This window comes from Humulus lupulus, chromosome 2 (genome assembly GCF_963169125.1).
Source record: "Humulus lupulus chromosome 2, drHumLupu1.1, whole genome shotgun sequence".
In the NCBI taxonomy this organism is placed as follows: domain Eukaryota; kingdom Viridiplantae; phylum Streptophyta; class Magnoliopsida; order Rosales; family Cannabaceae; genus Humulus; species Humulus lupulus.
The window spans coordinates 146,826,283-146,841,018 of NC_084794.1; the positions used below are offsets into that span (position 1 = coordinate 146,826,283).

Consider the following 14,736-nt stretch of genomic DNA (forward strand, 5'->3'; position numbering starts at 1 on the left):
GCCATGTCCTCAATGTGGACAAGAACTACCCACCAGTGCAACAAAAGAGGAGACTCCTTGACAACCGATCTCAAGCCCTGAAGGAGGAGGTCGCACTACAACATTTTTTACCAAATATTACGGCAAAATATTACATAACTTTAGAAGTGCTATTAATACATGCCAAAAAAAATACACGGACACATTATCGGCGCCAAATGAAAAGTAACAGGCGCCAAATGAAATTTTACTTCACAAATAAAAAAGCAAAATAAAAAATGAAGAAGGGTTTTCTCTATTCTCTCTTTCTCTCAGTCTGAATCCCTAATCTCTAATCTCTCTCCCTATTCTCTTGTTCTCTTGTTCTCTTGTTCTCTATTCTCTGAATCCCTAATCTCTCTCAATCTCTTCCCTCTCTCCCTTAGGCTGAGACCCTTCATCTTTGAGCTTCCAACCCATTCCCCTTCATCTTGTTCTGTCCGAATAGTTGAGCCCAAACGTCATTCATCGCTGATTTTAATGGTAAGGTGATGGTGACGAGGTGTATGCCGTCGGGTCGAGGTAGATATGGCGTCTCAGAATTGGATTTTGGGACGAGAAGGTTTGTTTATGGAGGTGGAGATTCGAATTGGAGGGGTTGTAGGATTACGGTGAGTTCTTCGAATAGGGATTCCAATGGCAGAGGAAGAAGTCGGAGTTCGAGCTCGAGTTCGAGTAACGAGTCTAGCTCGTTTCTTTCTCAGAGCCAAACTTATGCTCTGTTGAAGCACCAAATGGAAGTGGCAGCAAAATCTAAGGTCAGGGTTCGGGGTATTCTCCACTCTTTCTATTAGGATTTTATCGGATGCCAATCAGAGAGTTATGTATTTATATGTTTTGGAAGTTATAGGACTATGAAGAGGCTGGGAGGATTCGCGACTTGTTGAAGTTATTCGAAGAAGAGGAGCCGGTTTTGTGACTGAGAGAGTTATGTATCGGAGCACGGAGAAAAGGCTCCCAATGTTGTTTACAAAGGCAAGGTTGACGATGAATTTTATATTGCTGTGAAGCGTTTCAATAGGTCGGCTTGGCCCGATGCTGGCCAATTTATGTTTTGTGCTCTATTTACTCTGACTCTTATGGAGAAAGAATGTGCGTGTTTTGATGATATTGTTTGGCTGGTTTTGTTGATCCATTGTGCTTGTTTTGGGTTTTCAGGAGGAAGCCAAGACGGTGGGACAGCTGCACAGTGAGCGCTTGGCAAATTTGATTGGGTGTTGCTGTGAAGGCGATGAGAGACTCCTTGTTGCTGAGTTCAGGCCTAATGAGACTCTCTCTAAGCATCTTTTTCATTGTAAGGTGTCTCCTCCTTTTGTCTGTTTTTCTTTTTTCTCTCCCTCTTCGAGTTGATCTTGCATTCAAATTTGATGGTTACAAGGTATTTGTCGATGGGAAAACATATCAAATTTAACAATATATGAATGAAGATCATCGATTGGTTTTATAATTGGAGAGAGTTCTTTATTTCTGGTGCACTTTTTGCTCTAATCAAATTATGCCCGCCCCCTTATGAATTATCTCAATATAATACATACTTTAGGATCTATAAAAGGGAAATGAATTGAGTCTTTTTTTCTTCTTTATTTAAAGGATTCATTTATGCACCATAGGCATATAATTGATTTTAAAGGTTATCTATTTTGAATTGTAGGGGATACCCAACCTATGAAATGGGCAATGAGAGTCTGGGTGGCTTTGTATCTGGCACAGGCCTTAGAATATTGCAGCAGCAAAAGGTGAGCACTATATCATGATCTTAATGCTTATAGAGTCTTGTTTGATTAGGTACTCTTCCTTTTCACGCTTTCTCTGTTTCTGAATTTTTTTGTGGCTAGGGTGTCTCTGGTAAGCTATTCCTATTTTCTAAAACCCTGAACTTGACAGGATGGTAATCCAAGACTCTCCTACTTTGGTCTTATGAAGAATAGTAGAGATGGCAAGAGCTATAGTACCAACCTGGCTTTCACCCCTCCGGAATACTTGAGGACAGGTACTAATCATGGTCACAGAGAGTGGAATCTTCATTCTTATAATATAACTTATGTTTACTTTTGCGAATTTCTAAGTAGCTCATAATTGATTTTGTATAATTTGGACAACCAGAACGATGCCTTTCCCACCACATATATAAATTTTTTACAGAATCTTTCAACATATTGCACAAATTTATTCAAATGGAGCAATAATTAGTTATTCATTTTCCCCTGCCAGGAAGAGTGACATCAGAAAGTGTGGTTTACAGCTTTGGAACCCTGCTACTTGATTTGCTAAGTGGAAAACACATTCCACCCAGCCATGTAAGCTTTCTTTTCTTTACAAAGCTATATTTAAGGGGGATGGTTACACATTGACTTTCAAGTGAAACTTTTAACCAACGATAGTAGTTCATAATGTTTAAGTTCGCTTATAGTTGCTGCTATTATGTCTTTTACAAAGAATGTAGTGAGACAAATTTCTGAAGAAAAAAAAATGTTTCCTACTTGGATTCTGATTATGATGCGAATTATGGTCATATTATCAAAATAATTTTAAGCTAATGAGATATATCTAATTTCTTAATTTCCTTTCCCAACAGGCACTTGACTTAATACATGGTAAAAATATTTCTATGCTGATGGATTCATGCTTAGTCACCTGCCCCCTTCGAAAAAGCTTATTCTTTTAGGATTCAAATTATTAGTTTCTACTTCATTATTTCGTTGGGTTTGAAATAGAATAGTAGTTTTTCGATCCAAATTAGTAGTTTTATACAGAGTTATTGTTTTTCTTAATGTAATTTACGTTTTTCTTATTGTTGGTTGTGTCTGTATCTTTTCCCTTTTTCCTTAAGAATGGAGATTTTGAGCTAATAGTGACATCTAAAAGTTTAAAACTGATTCTGGGATTAGGGGAAATCAAGAAGTTTAAAAGATATACAAACTTAAGCTTTTTGCCCTAAAATAACTTTTTTGTTTGTAGTACATGTGCTTTTGGTTCAAAAGTTGGGAAAAGATGACAAATTTAGAGTGAAATGGGAAAAAGCTAGGATGCATTGTAACTTTCATTTATGCCCATATGAAAGGCTTGGACCTGGTATTTTATGTTTCTGTGTGCACTGATACTACTAAACCAATAGTTGGTACTATTGGTTTCACATTAAAGACAGTGTTTTCCCTGCCAGTAAAGCAGGCTTTGCTGCTTTTGTTGAAGTGATGTTAAAGTGATGTTTGATTGTTTTCTAATGAATTACTCCTATAATTAGACAGACTTGATAAGCTTCTAACATAAGTGATCAAATTAGAAGACTTGCATAATTGTTTCTTTGTGTTTACAGAGAACACTTTGAGGAAAATGGTTTGGAAAAAGATCCAACAAGGAGCTCTCACGATATTTCTTTGACCGGCCTTATCATCAACAAGGTATATTATTTTGACTTCAATGAGGTTATACTGCAACAAATGGATTTTATGGGTTTGGTAAATGTTTTGATTTAGTTTGAGATTGAGTTTGAAGAAAAATAATACAGTTTTGGTTTTTTTCTTCTGTTTATCTGGATTTATGGCTTGATAGAGATGATAATGGGTTTTAAGTCTCAAATACAGTAGTTTTAAGGAAAAACTGAAGTTTAGGTTTATATTTTTGCATTGAATAGTATTTTTATTTTTTTTCTATGAAGTTTTAGGAAAGATAAATACAACATTTAAATTTGTGATTAACTTATTTAGTTCTAGTTGGCCAAATTCTTAGACAATTCACAGTTAATGTAATAGGGTGTTCATGTAAGATGTTAATGATGTTGGGTATTATGGTCTTGCAGCTAAGCTTCTATGGAGGGAGCTAAGCTTCTATGGAGGGGTGCTGAGTGTTGGAATGAGTGTTTAAAGCTTTTGGGCATTGCTGAAGCAGCAGAAGCATCAATGGATTCTGACCAGTTAAGCTCTGGAATTTCAGATTTTGATACTCACTTTCAAGGCCTCATAGTTCAGAAAAGGTCTCTTTCTCTCTCTCTATATATATTTATATAACTGCAGTTGTCTCAACTTATTTCTATATTCTATTCCATATTTGTCATTTGTGAAATGTTCTGTTTTAACTAGTGTGAAGTATATGGTTGTTGTTGATGAATGGAATGCACTAGTACATAATGGAAAACTAGGCGAATAATGCATTTACAATAATGGAAAACATTATTGTATTTGTGTATACAATAATGTTTTTTGATTTGATAATCTGATATGGGAAATTAGTAAGGAAAGATGCTTTCATGATTCTTGATGGTGGTTTTGTACCAGGTCAGCTCAAATTATATATTTCTCTTCTTTGTTTCTTTGAGTATTTCTTCATTTTCTTGTTGCCAAGGTTATTATTTTCTTGTTTCTTTGGGTTTTCTTTAACTTTTTGTTTTGTTTTCTTGATTTATTCAGATTTTCTTTCAAAGCTCCATTTTACCTTTCCTCTGTTTTTTCATTTCCTTCTCTTTCTACTGTTTTCTATTTTTTTTCTCCATTGATTTAGATACATTCTCTATGCCTCAATCTCTTTTTGCTAAGTAATCCCCCATTGATTTAGGTACGAGTAATTTTATTGATTTGATTTATCAATTTTGAAAAACTAATTAATTGTTTTGATAAGGTTCAAGGAGTATTGAAAGATCCAAAATGTTCATGGGGTCTTGAGGTATGTGCATCACTTGAAATAGATTTTTATCAATTCCAATTCTTAAGTATTTATATTGAAAAATTCAATCTGACTTGGCTTTTAGGTTTTAGTGCTTTTTCTTGAATGAGTTTTCAATTTTGATTTTTACTAATATTATGTGCTTAAGATGTGCACATTTGGATATATAAATATGGAGATTTCTTTATTAATAATAGGACAAATCCATAATTCATGTGTTTTGATATGAAGTTGAAATTCTGCTCTTGTATCCAACTCTAGTTTCTGTTGGTGGTTATAGTTAATTAGTGTTGGAAGATTAGGATAAAATATGTTTGCACATTTTTTGTATATTAGTGCACATTTTTTACAGTATATTTTGGACTTTATTACAGGCTCTCCCATCGATTGGCAAGGAAATAGTTGAAGTTCTGGATATACTGCCGAGGTGGTTTGATTTACAACACATGTTTGTTGAAGGTATAGTTTATTTATTTATTTTTCAAGATTTTATATATCTTTGATTTTTTGCTCTCTTTAGGTGCATTTCCTTAATATTTAGTTCTATTTTTGACATGGATAACAGGTGCTGGAATTAAGTATTTGTTAGAATATAATGATATCTTAATTATTTTTGGTATTTTTAATGTTAGATGATAAATTTTAAAGTTCGTAATTAAAAGATGTAAAAAACTTATGATGAAGAGTGCCTAAGTAAAGTAATGCTCTCTTATGATTCCATATATGGTGAAATCAAAGTGTTAGACAGATCTTTCATATGTTAAATTAGTCATGGTTTGTTTTATTATTTGGTTTTGAATAACAAATATGTATTTTATCCGTGTTTTTCTTTTGTTTGAATAAGGTGTCAACCTATTTATATACTCTTGCTATTTACAATTTTCTTTTCTGTTCTATACAGAAGCTGAAAGCTATTGTAGGAACTATCATTGATACATTAATAATGCCATTTTAATCTAAATTAGAGTTTATTTATTTTATATAATTCCTGCTCTAGTTTTTTATACTATTCTTCTTGATTTCTCATGTCTTGATCTGGTTCTGACATAGCAGTCCTTCAAGAAAATAAAAAAGTGAAACTCGAGTAATAAGGTGAGATTTTATTGCTGAAATTTATAGCAGTACTTGTTTTAAAAATCTTATGGTTTGGTATATTTGTGGACTTGCTGGTTTATGAATTCGCTTATCTAGATTTTTTGAAGGTATGGTTCTCCTGTGTTTTCTAAATATACTTGGCAACAACGAGTTGATGCGTGCACACTTCAGGTGTCCTCTTGCTTTTTATCAAAGATTTTCTCTTTGTTCAGTTTCTAGGAAGAAGTATAGTAATGTTTATTTTACCAGCTTTACAATGGCATGTTGATTTAGCACTAAAGCTTGTGTGTTTGTTATCTATTTTATTTTTTTTATGTATTGTTTCAACTAGTAAATTGTTGAAACAATAAATTGCTGCTAGTGTAGATATTTCAACTTAGTAGCTTACATAAGTACCCATGATTTCTCTCACCACTTGTTCTTTTTCTGCAACTCATAAGAACGAGATTCATTGGCAATGACTACTAAGAAACTAAGTTGTGATAGTTAAACTTATTGAGAGGTAACACCTTTGTTCCCATAAGTTTTCTTTCATTTGTAAATCCGGTGTTCTTGATTTTCTTAGTTGTTCGAAGCTTTTTTTTCTGGTTTTGTTGCTTGTTAATTAGGAATATATATTTTGATTTGTTTTTTGAAATTGATTTGATAATCTGATATGGGAAATTTTGGGGAATTTTAGTTGGCACTTCAGATTTGATTGGCTTACAATATTCTTGTACAGTTAAAGAGTATACAAAATTTGAACTAAAGGGCTTAACTTTCTCTTGGTACTTTAGTTTTAATATGCAAAATTTGAAACCATAGACTTCAATTTGAGTCCAATATGGGCTCCTTTCTGACCACAGGGATCTCAGCCAGCATATTTTTGGTTCATTTTATAGTAGTTCGAATCTACCTCACACAAAAATATGTTGAATAACTTGCAGCATTGCTAGAGAGCTTGATTTGGAGGAATGGACTTCCAGGACTGAAACTGCTAATGTGCTGCATGAGCCAGTATGTCTCTTTTCATCTCATCTCATCTCATCTCATCTTGCAAGTCATTTATAATTTAAGTAGTTTCTTTTTCTCTAGAGTTAATTATGAGAAATTCATAAACATTGTTTGGTAAATAAAAATTGTATTATTCTGCTTTACTAACTCTGTTAGATCATTCCTTTTATTCTATTAACTTTCAATTTTATACATATTTGTAAAATTTGGGCTCCTTAATCTAGTGAAACCCAAAAGCTTGACAAGATTGTAATGTTGAAGTTTCAATATCAGTAGAACATCATTAGTGAATTCTTCTGAACCTTGCTCAGAACATATTGAGAGCCTCTTCACTGTCACTTCCTTTCCATCTCTTAGTGCCCCCTGCAAATAACCATTTTGTTTTTGTGTAATCCTATATATGTTGACTTCTTTTTCAGATTGAAAAATAATAATAAAGAAATACTTTATTAATTACCTTGTAAACAGGGCCAAACCACCCTCTCCTAACTTGTTTGAATCAGAAGAGTTGTTAGTAGAAATTTTTATGGAAGCCAAACCAATGTATGGAAACTCCTGATCTGTTGAATCATCTCCATTGATGTTCTTATGAGAAATTTTCCAGAGATTTTCATTATTCCCTGAATAAGGAATCAAGCTGTCGATTAAGTAGAGAACAAAAATAAAAAAGACAAGCAAGTAACTCATAGATAAGCTTGAACAAAATCTTTATTACTCTTTTTGTGTCTTCTGTTAAGTGCATAATAGCAAGCATATGAACCAAGAACTACTATCACAAGACATGATATAACAACAGCTACCAATGCAAACTAAATCAGTATAATAGCTTTTTGATGCAAGGATAGTAGTTTTAGTTTCTTGTTCCCAGATGTTGTTTCTTAATATTTGAGTTGTTTAAAATATGGTTTGAGTTGCTCCTTTTTGGGCAAGTGTTTTTTCTCTTTAGTGAAGATAAAAAATATTATGAAATGCTTGGTCCTGGTCCTTGGAGCTTGTTTTTTCACCCTGTGCTTTAACTTTGCAGCCTTTGCAGCTTTTGAGGGTTGTGTTCTGTCATGTTAATATGTATTACACATTCTTACAAAAAAGAAAAAACAAAAGGAAAAATTCTCAAACTTTTTATTCCATTAGACCATTCTTTTTTATTTCTTTATTTATTAGCCCAGTTTTCCAAGGTTCCTTCTTTCCTAGTTGGTCCTGGTCTGGTGGTACAAAAAGTGTCTGATTATACAACTTGTTGTAAAGTGTCTGATTAATTGGGTGCTAAAAGATAGGTTAATTAAGATATGTGTCATGATGTATCATTGGTTATTGGTTTAACATTTTTTTTTCGAATTTATTTTAAGTGGGAATGTTTCTCTGCTTTGTCCCAAGATCTTCTATTCATGTTTAGTTTTGGTATTTGGGAATTTCAGCTATGCTAATGAAATATAAACACGGATAGAGATATGGAGTTTTGCTTTGCATAAGTCATTCATTAGTCTTGTAAATCAAAATGCATTCCATGCCAATCAGATTCGTTTTGTTTATGAATGTCCTAAAATTGTGCCTAAAATATAGCTGCTTATTTGAATATTTGTGGAAGGGATAATGTTGTTTATTTGATACAATGAAAGACCACATTCTGAATCTCTTCGTAAGATCTTAACAAGTTTTTCTTAAGCTATTTTTGCAGCTAATGTTACTGATTGAGGTTCACTAATTGATTATCATATCTAGTATCAAGAAAGACTACATGCTAACATTTTCTTGTGCAATAGTGACAACTTTTATTTATACATTTTTCTTTTTTGGGAGTTTCCAACTTTCATGTTTCAGCTATATTAGGGTTGATATTTAGTTAAATATAATACTAATATGTTTCAGTCACTACACATTGTATGTATGTATGTACGTGTGTATATGGTTTTTCTCTGTTTTCTTTTGATTAATTTTTAGTCATTTTATTCAGCTCTCATTTTGCTAATTTTTTGTGGAAAAGTTTGTAATTAATATGCAACTTATATGAGCATAGAAGAGGTCTCTTTGACTCACTGGATTAGAGAGTGATAGATGCCAAGCTTTTGAACTATTACCATACTGTTTATTTGACTAAATTTTGCAGTGTTTTAAAAAATTTCAGAGCAACATCATGAGGAGGTTTGCCTTGGAAACCTGAGGAGATTTCAATTTAGAGAGCTTCAGATGGCAACAAACAACTTCAGCAGCAAGTACTTGGTTGGATGATGAATTGAAGGATGGAGCAAGTTTCATGCATGGTTTACTTTTGTGTATTTTGTAATGTTTCTGTTTTTCATTTTTAAAGTAAAAAATGTTCAAGATTATATTACTTTATTATGTTATGCTTTCAAATTTAAGTTAGAACTAAGATCTCATGAATTAGACATATTCATGGTTTGAATTAGTTATTGATTAATGTAATACTTGTGGTTTATCAATCTATTGAGAATTACATTTTATGATTAATTTTGATTTTTTTTTATCAAAATACAATAATGAAAATCTTTTAATTAAAAAAAAACCTTATAAGTATATTTATCAAAATAAAATTTAAAATATATTATCTACACTAAAGTAACAAAATTTTATTACCAGACTTTTAATATGTTATGATTTAAAAACATATTATAAGCGTAAAAAATCGTTATGGTTTATATAATATAACAAACTAAAAATGTTATCAAAATAATCAAATGTAACAGTTGAAAAGTGTTATGAAAAAAGTACAAGATTAAACTTCAAATTTATAATCAAAAACTCTATCTAAATGTTATTATTTGAATATTATAGCACCTAAAAATGTGTTATTGAATAGTTTAAGATAACACCGAACATAACATTCAAAAAATGTTATAGAAAAGACTGGACTTTTAATAACATGGGCTACGTTAGCATTTTCAGAAGTGCTATCAATAGTCCCAGATAGCACTTTTTAAGTGTTATGAATACTGTTTTTTCTTGTAGTGTCGAGCGGCTCAAGGAAGTGGAGAACATGTGTGTACTTCACAGATCTGAACAAGGCCTGCCCCAAAGACTGCTTCCCACTACCCATAATAGACCAACTAGTCGATGCAACTGCTGAACATGAAATACTCTCTTTCATGGATGCGTATTCTGGTGATGCCATTCAGCTTGAAGAACGCAGGAGCCACCTACCAGCGTTTAGTGAATGGCATGTTCCGAGACTTGATTAGAAAAAATATGGAGCTATATGTCGATGACATGTTGGTCAAGTCCAAAGAAGCTGGAGGGCATGTTTGATACTTGGAGGAAAACTTTGTAATACTAAGAAAGTATAGCATGAAGTTAAACCATCTCAAGTGCTCATTTGGAGTTTGTTATGGTAAGTTTCTCGGATACATAGTAAATTCACATGGAATCGAGGCTAACCCCGAGAAGATCAAATCATCGATTGACATGAAGTCACCTACCACAATCAAAGAAGTGCAAAGCTTAACAGGGAGAGTAAATGCCCTCAGTAGGTTCATATCAAAGTCTACGGACAAGTGTGTCCCTTCCTTTAACTTACTAAGGGGCAGCAAGGAGATCCAATGGACCAAGGAATGTGAGGAAAATTTTCAAGCCTTGAAGGAGCATCTAGCTTATCCTCCCGTACTAGCGAAGCCAAGAGATGGTGAAGTACTATTCATCTATTTGGCAATCACCGAGCATACAATCAGCGTTGCTTTGGTAAAAGAAGAGAACAATTCTATAGGTGCGGAGTCTAGGTACAACACCCTGTGTACTATATCAGTAAAAGGCTAGTAGGAGTGGAGTCTAGGTATTCCCCTCTTCAAAAGCTAGCCTACTGTTTAGTAGTTGCCTCTCGAAAGTTGCATCCATATTTCCAAGCTCACTCGATCCGAGTCCTGACTGATCAACTGCTGAGACAAATTCTTCAGAAACCAGAGGCCTCGGGGCGATTATTCAAGTGGGCAGTGAAATTAGGACAGTTTTATATCACTTATCATTCGAGGGCGACAATGAAAGGACAAGCATTGGTAGGCTTCATAGTTAAAGGCACAAACCTTGAAGACCCTTCCTACCAATCAGAGATTGGAGATATCGAGAAAGAAGGAGATACTCTTGTATGGAAGCTATATGTTGATGGAGCATCCAATGAACACAAGTCGGATGTAGGAATCATACTGATCACTCCGGAGAATCACCGAATCCATTGTGCTCTCAGATTTGGATTCAATGCTTCAAACAACGAGGCTGAGTATGAGACATTATTAGCAGGATTACGCTTGTCTCGAGATGTGCATGCACAGTCCCTGGAGATATTCAACGATTCCCATCTAGTAGTGTACCAGGTACTAGGGGAGTAATAAGAGAAGGGACTTAGGATGGTGTAGTACCTGAACAAGGTGAAGGACTTGTTGGCGCAGTTCAAGAAATACTCAATTATACAAGTCCCGAGAGAGAAAAATGCCAATGCCGATGGCTTAGCCAAGCTTGTTAGTGCCAAAGATGCAGACACCCTGAATGTCGTTCTCGTCGAATACCTGGTGGAAATAAGAATAACCGAGCATGAGACACTACCTGTTGAGTTAGGAGATACATGGATGACCCTTATTATTAACTATCTCAACCAAGGAATAGTACCTAGTGAGTGGAATAAAGCAAGGAATTTGGAAAGACAAGCTGCATGATATGTGATAGTCGAAGGGGTCTTGTACCGACGAGGGTACTCCATACCATTGCTAAGGTGCGTTACACCCAACTAGTCAAAGCTGTTAATGATTGAGGTACACAAGGGTTTTGTTGAGATCACGCTTGGGGGCAAAGCCTATTAAAGAAAATCCTAAGACAAGGTTACTTTTGGCCTATGATGAATGAAGACTCGATGGATTATGTCAGAAGATGCCACAAGTGTCAGATGTTCTCCAAGATGCCTCAGGCAGCACCTAACAAATAAATGCAAATGCAAAGCCCTTGGCCCTTCATTGTATGGGGGATCGACCTAATTGGAAAGCTACCTACGAGAAGGGGAAGTGTCCAATTTGTTGTTGTAGCTGTGGACTACTTCACCTAGTGGACTGAAGCACAATCGCCCGCCACCATAACCTCAAAGAAAGTCTTAGAATTTGTGGGGAAGAATAACATATGTCAATTTGGCCTACCAAGGAAGATAGTCTCGGACAATGAGACTCAATTCGACAGTGATATGTTCACCGATTTTTTTTCCGAGGCGAGGAATCACAAAGAGATTTTCCTCGGTAGCACATCCCCAAGCTAATGGTCAAGTAGAAACAGTGAACAAGACTATCAAAGACACTCTGAAGAAATGCCTTGAACAAGCCAAAGGAGCTTGGCCAGAGTTACTTCCGGAGGTCCTATGGTCACATCGAACGACGACACGAATGGCGACAGGTCATACGACATTCTCTTTGGCATTTGGGTATGAAGCCATGTTGCCAGTTGAACTCACTCCCTCATCGCATAGGCGGGAGACATACGATCAGGGGAGGAACCATCAATTGATAGAAGAGTCGCTCGATTTAATCGTAGAAAGATGAGAAAAGGAAAGTCTCAGAGTAGCAGCACATCAACAAAAAGTGGCCAAACACTTCAACTCCAGAGTGAAAGATAAAAAATTCCAAGTTGGGGACTTAGTGCTCAGGAGGGTGTTCCTAAACACTAAAGACACTACAGCAGGGGTACTAGGACCTAACTGGAAAGGGCCATATCTTGTGGAGGAAGTGACCCCACCAGGGACATATAAGATAGCTTGACTAATGGAGAACTAATAAAAAACTACTGGAATGGTGAACACCTCCGCCAGTACTATCAGTGAAGTTGTTCAACAACGACACAAGTTTTAATTTGCAAATGTAGTATTTTTAAAATTATCTATGTACCAGCCATTGTGCATCAATGAATGAATATAATTTCTTAAGTTTGTCTTAATTCTTTAAATTACACTCAACAAGGAACACGTTCTAGGACCTTGTCGCCAAATTAATCGATCATGTTTGATCTTGGTTCTTGAGGAGCCTATCGACCCATACGATCATAAAGAGAGACAGGTCCTAGGACCTTGTGAAAAAATTATGGATCATGTTCGATCTTGGTTCTCGAGGATCCTATAGACCCATACAATCCAAAAGAGAGACAGGTCCTAGCACCTTGTCGCCAAACTATTTGATCATGTTCGATTCTGGTTCTTGAGGAACCTATCGACCCACACGATCAATAAGAGAGTCAGGTCCTAGGATCTTGTCTTCAAATCATGGATCATGTTTGATCTTGGTTCTTGAGGAGCCTATCGACCCAGAAGATCCAAACAAGAGACTGGCTTGAGGACCTTGCTGCCAATTTATTTGATCATGTTCGATCCTGGTTCTTAAGGAACCTATCGACCCATATGATCAAAAAAGACATTAGTCCAAAGACCAGTCGCCATCATCGGATCATAATCAAATATGGTCCTTGAGGGACCGATCAATAATTTGATCTAAGACTCATTACAGGCTCGAATAGCCCATCTAGACGTGGTTGGTCCCACTTAGACACTCTTGTCTATAATCATTACAACGAGTACACGAGAGATTACATAGATTTTGATCGACACTTGCTACATAATCAACATCTGTGTATAGGTATCATTACTACTGAGTATGAAACCATCACCTGACTACCAATGAGGGACAAGCATTTTCTACTTGCATCATTGGGTGAAAAGGATAGTACTATGTGTCTAAATGCTCGAAGCAAGGCATGGTCAAGTAGCAAGTGACCAAGGCTTTTAAACCCATGATCACTTGGGGGGCATATAGTACATAATGATCAGGTTATACACAAGCAATGAGGGCGTGACCTTAAGTAGTAAGCAAGCTCATGTTTTTCTAGGACATTTGTTCAACATATATTCTAAAAGTGCAAAAAACAAAAACAAAAACGACATTGGTGGTCGACCTATCATGCATGGGGTGGTCGACCTGACCTGTGTTATTCATGGTACTTGGTGAGGTATCCTACTACTCACATTACCATGGTTGTAAGCATGAAAAACATAAAAGAGTAAGGTTAGTATGGCACTTGAAATACATGTGTTCAGAGTATACTAATACCTGAACCAATGAGGGTTGTGCGTTTATATACTTAGTAAGCATTGGAAATAAAAAAAATCAATCAATACACTGAGTACTCATAACAAAAAAGCATAAAGGCATAAAATGTCATATGTAAGAATTTTCAAGTACAAGGTGCCCCACCAATGGCATGAAAGGAAAGACAGAGTAAAAGACCAAAAGAAGACTAACTACGGTGAGGAGTATAATCTAAAGACCACCCTGAGTCTCGGCAGCCTCACGAGGCAGACACTTCCTAAGCTCTTTCGCTCGTGTCTTCTCGGGAAAGAAATCCAAGTTTGGATGTTTGTTGGACTTCTAGATCAAGTAAAAGCAAGAGAAATTCATCTCCGAATACTCCTCTCGAGCCTTGTCCTGGACAACCTTGACCTCTTGCTCCTTCTCAACAAGAGCATCCTTCCAAAGTTGGTCCATGTCAGCAATTAACTTCACTTTCTCAACTTTAGACTGTTGGAGGTGATCGACAAGTTTCCTCTCCATCTGGGTTATCTTGAGAGTCAACTCGGTCACTTCCTACGGTTTGAGCTCCATTGTACTACGGAGCATGTTGATCTCTTCATCTTTCAAAGTAATGTTCGCATCCCTAGATCCAAGAACTCGCCTAAGGTCCAACACCTCATGGCAAACAACTTCAAGCTCAGAACAAAAGTTGGACCAAAATAATACACCACGCTCCATAATTATGGTTAAAGAAGAATTAGGCACTAGACTTGATGGAAAAGTGTGTCCGCCGGAACCTGTGAATAGCACGCTCCTAAGGATGAGTATTTTGGCGATGAGAGCCCTCGGTATGTTCTTTCTGAGAAGAAGAGTGATGGGGAACCTGACTGGTATACCGATGCAAAGGGCACTGCAAGGAGTCTCGCTGACTGGGCAT

The 14,736-nt window shown here is 35.8% G+C and overlaps 1 pseudogene; it reads left to right on the top strand.

Annotated features, from left to right (window-relative positions):
- The first annotated feature begins 546 nt into the window (after positions 1 to 546).
- LOC133814826 (serine/threonine-protein kinase BSK5-like) lies at positions 547 to 5,629 on the top strand (annotated as a pseudogene).
- The last annotated feature ends 9,107 nt before the right edge of the window (positions 5,630 to 14,736 follow it).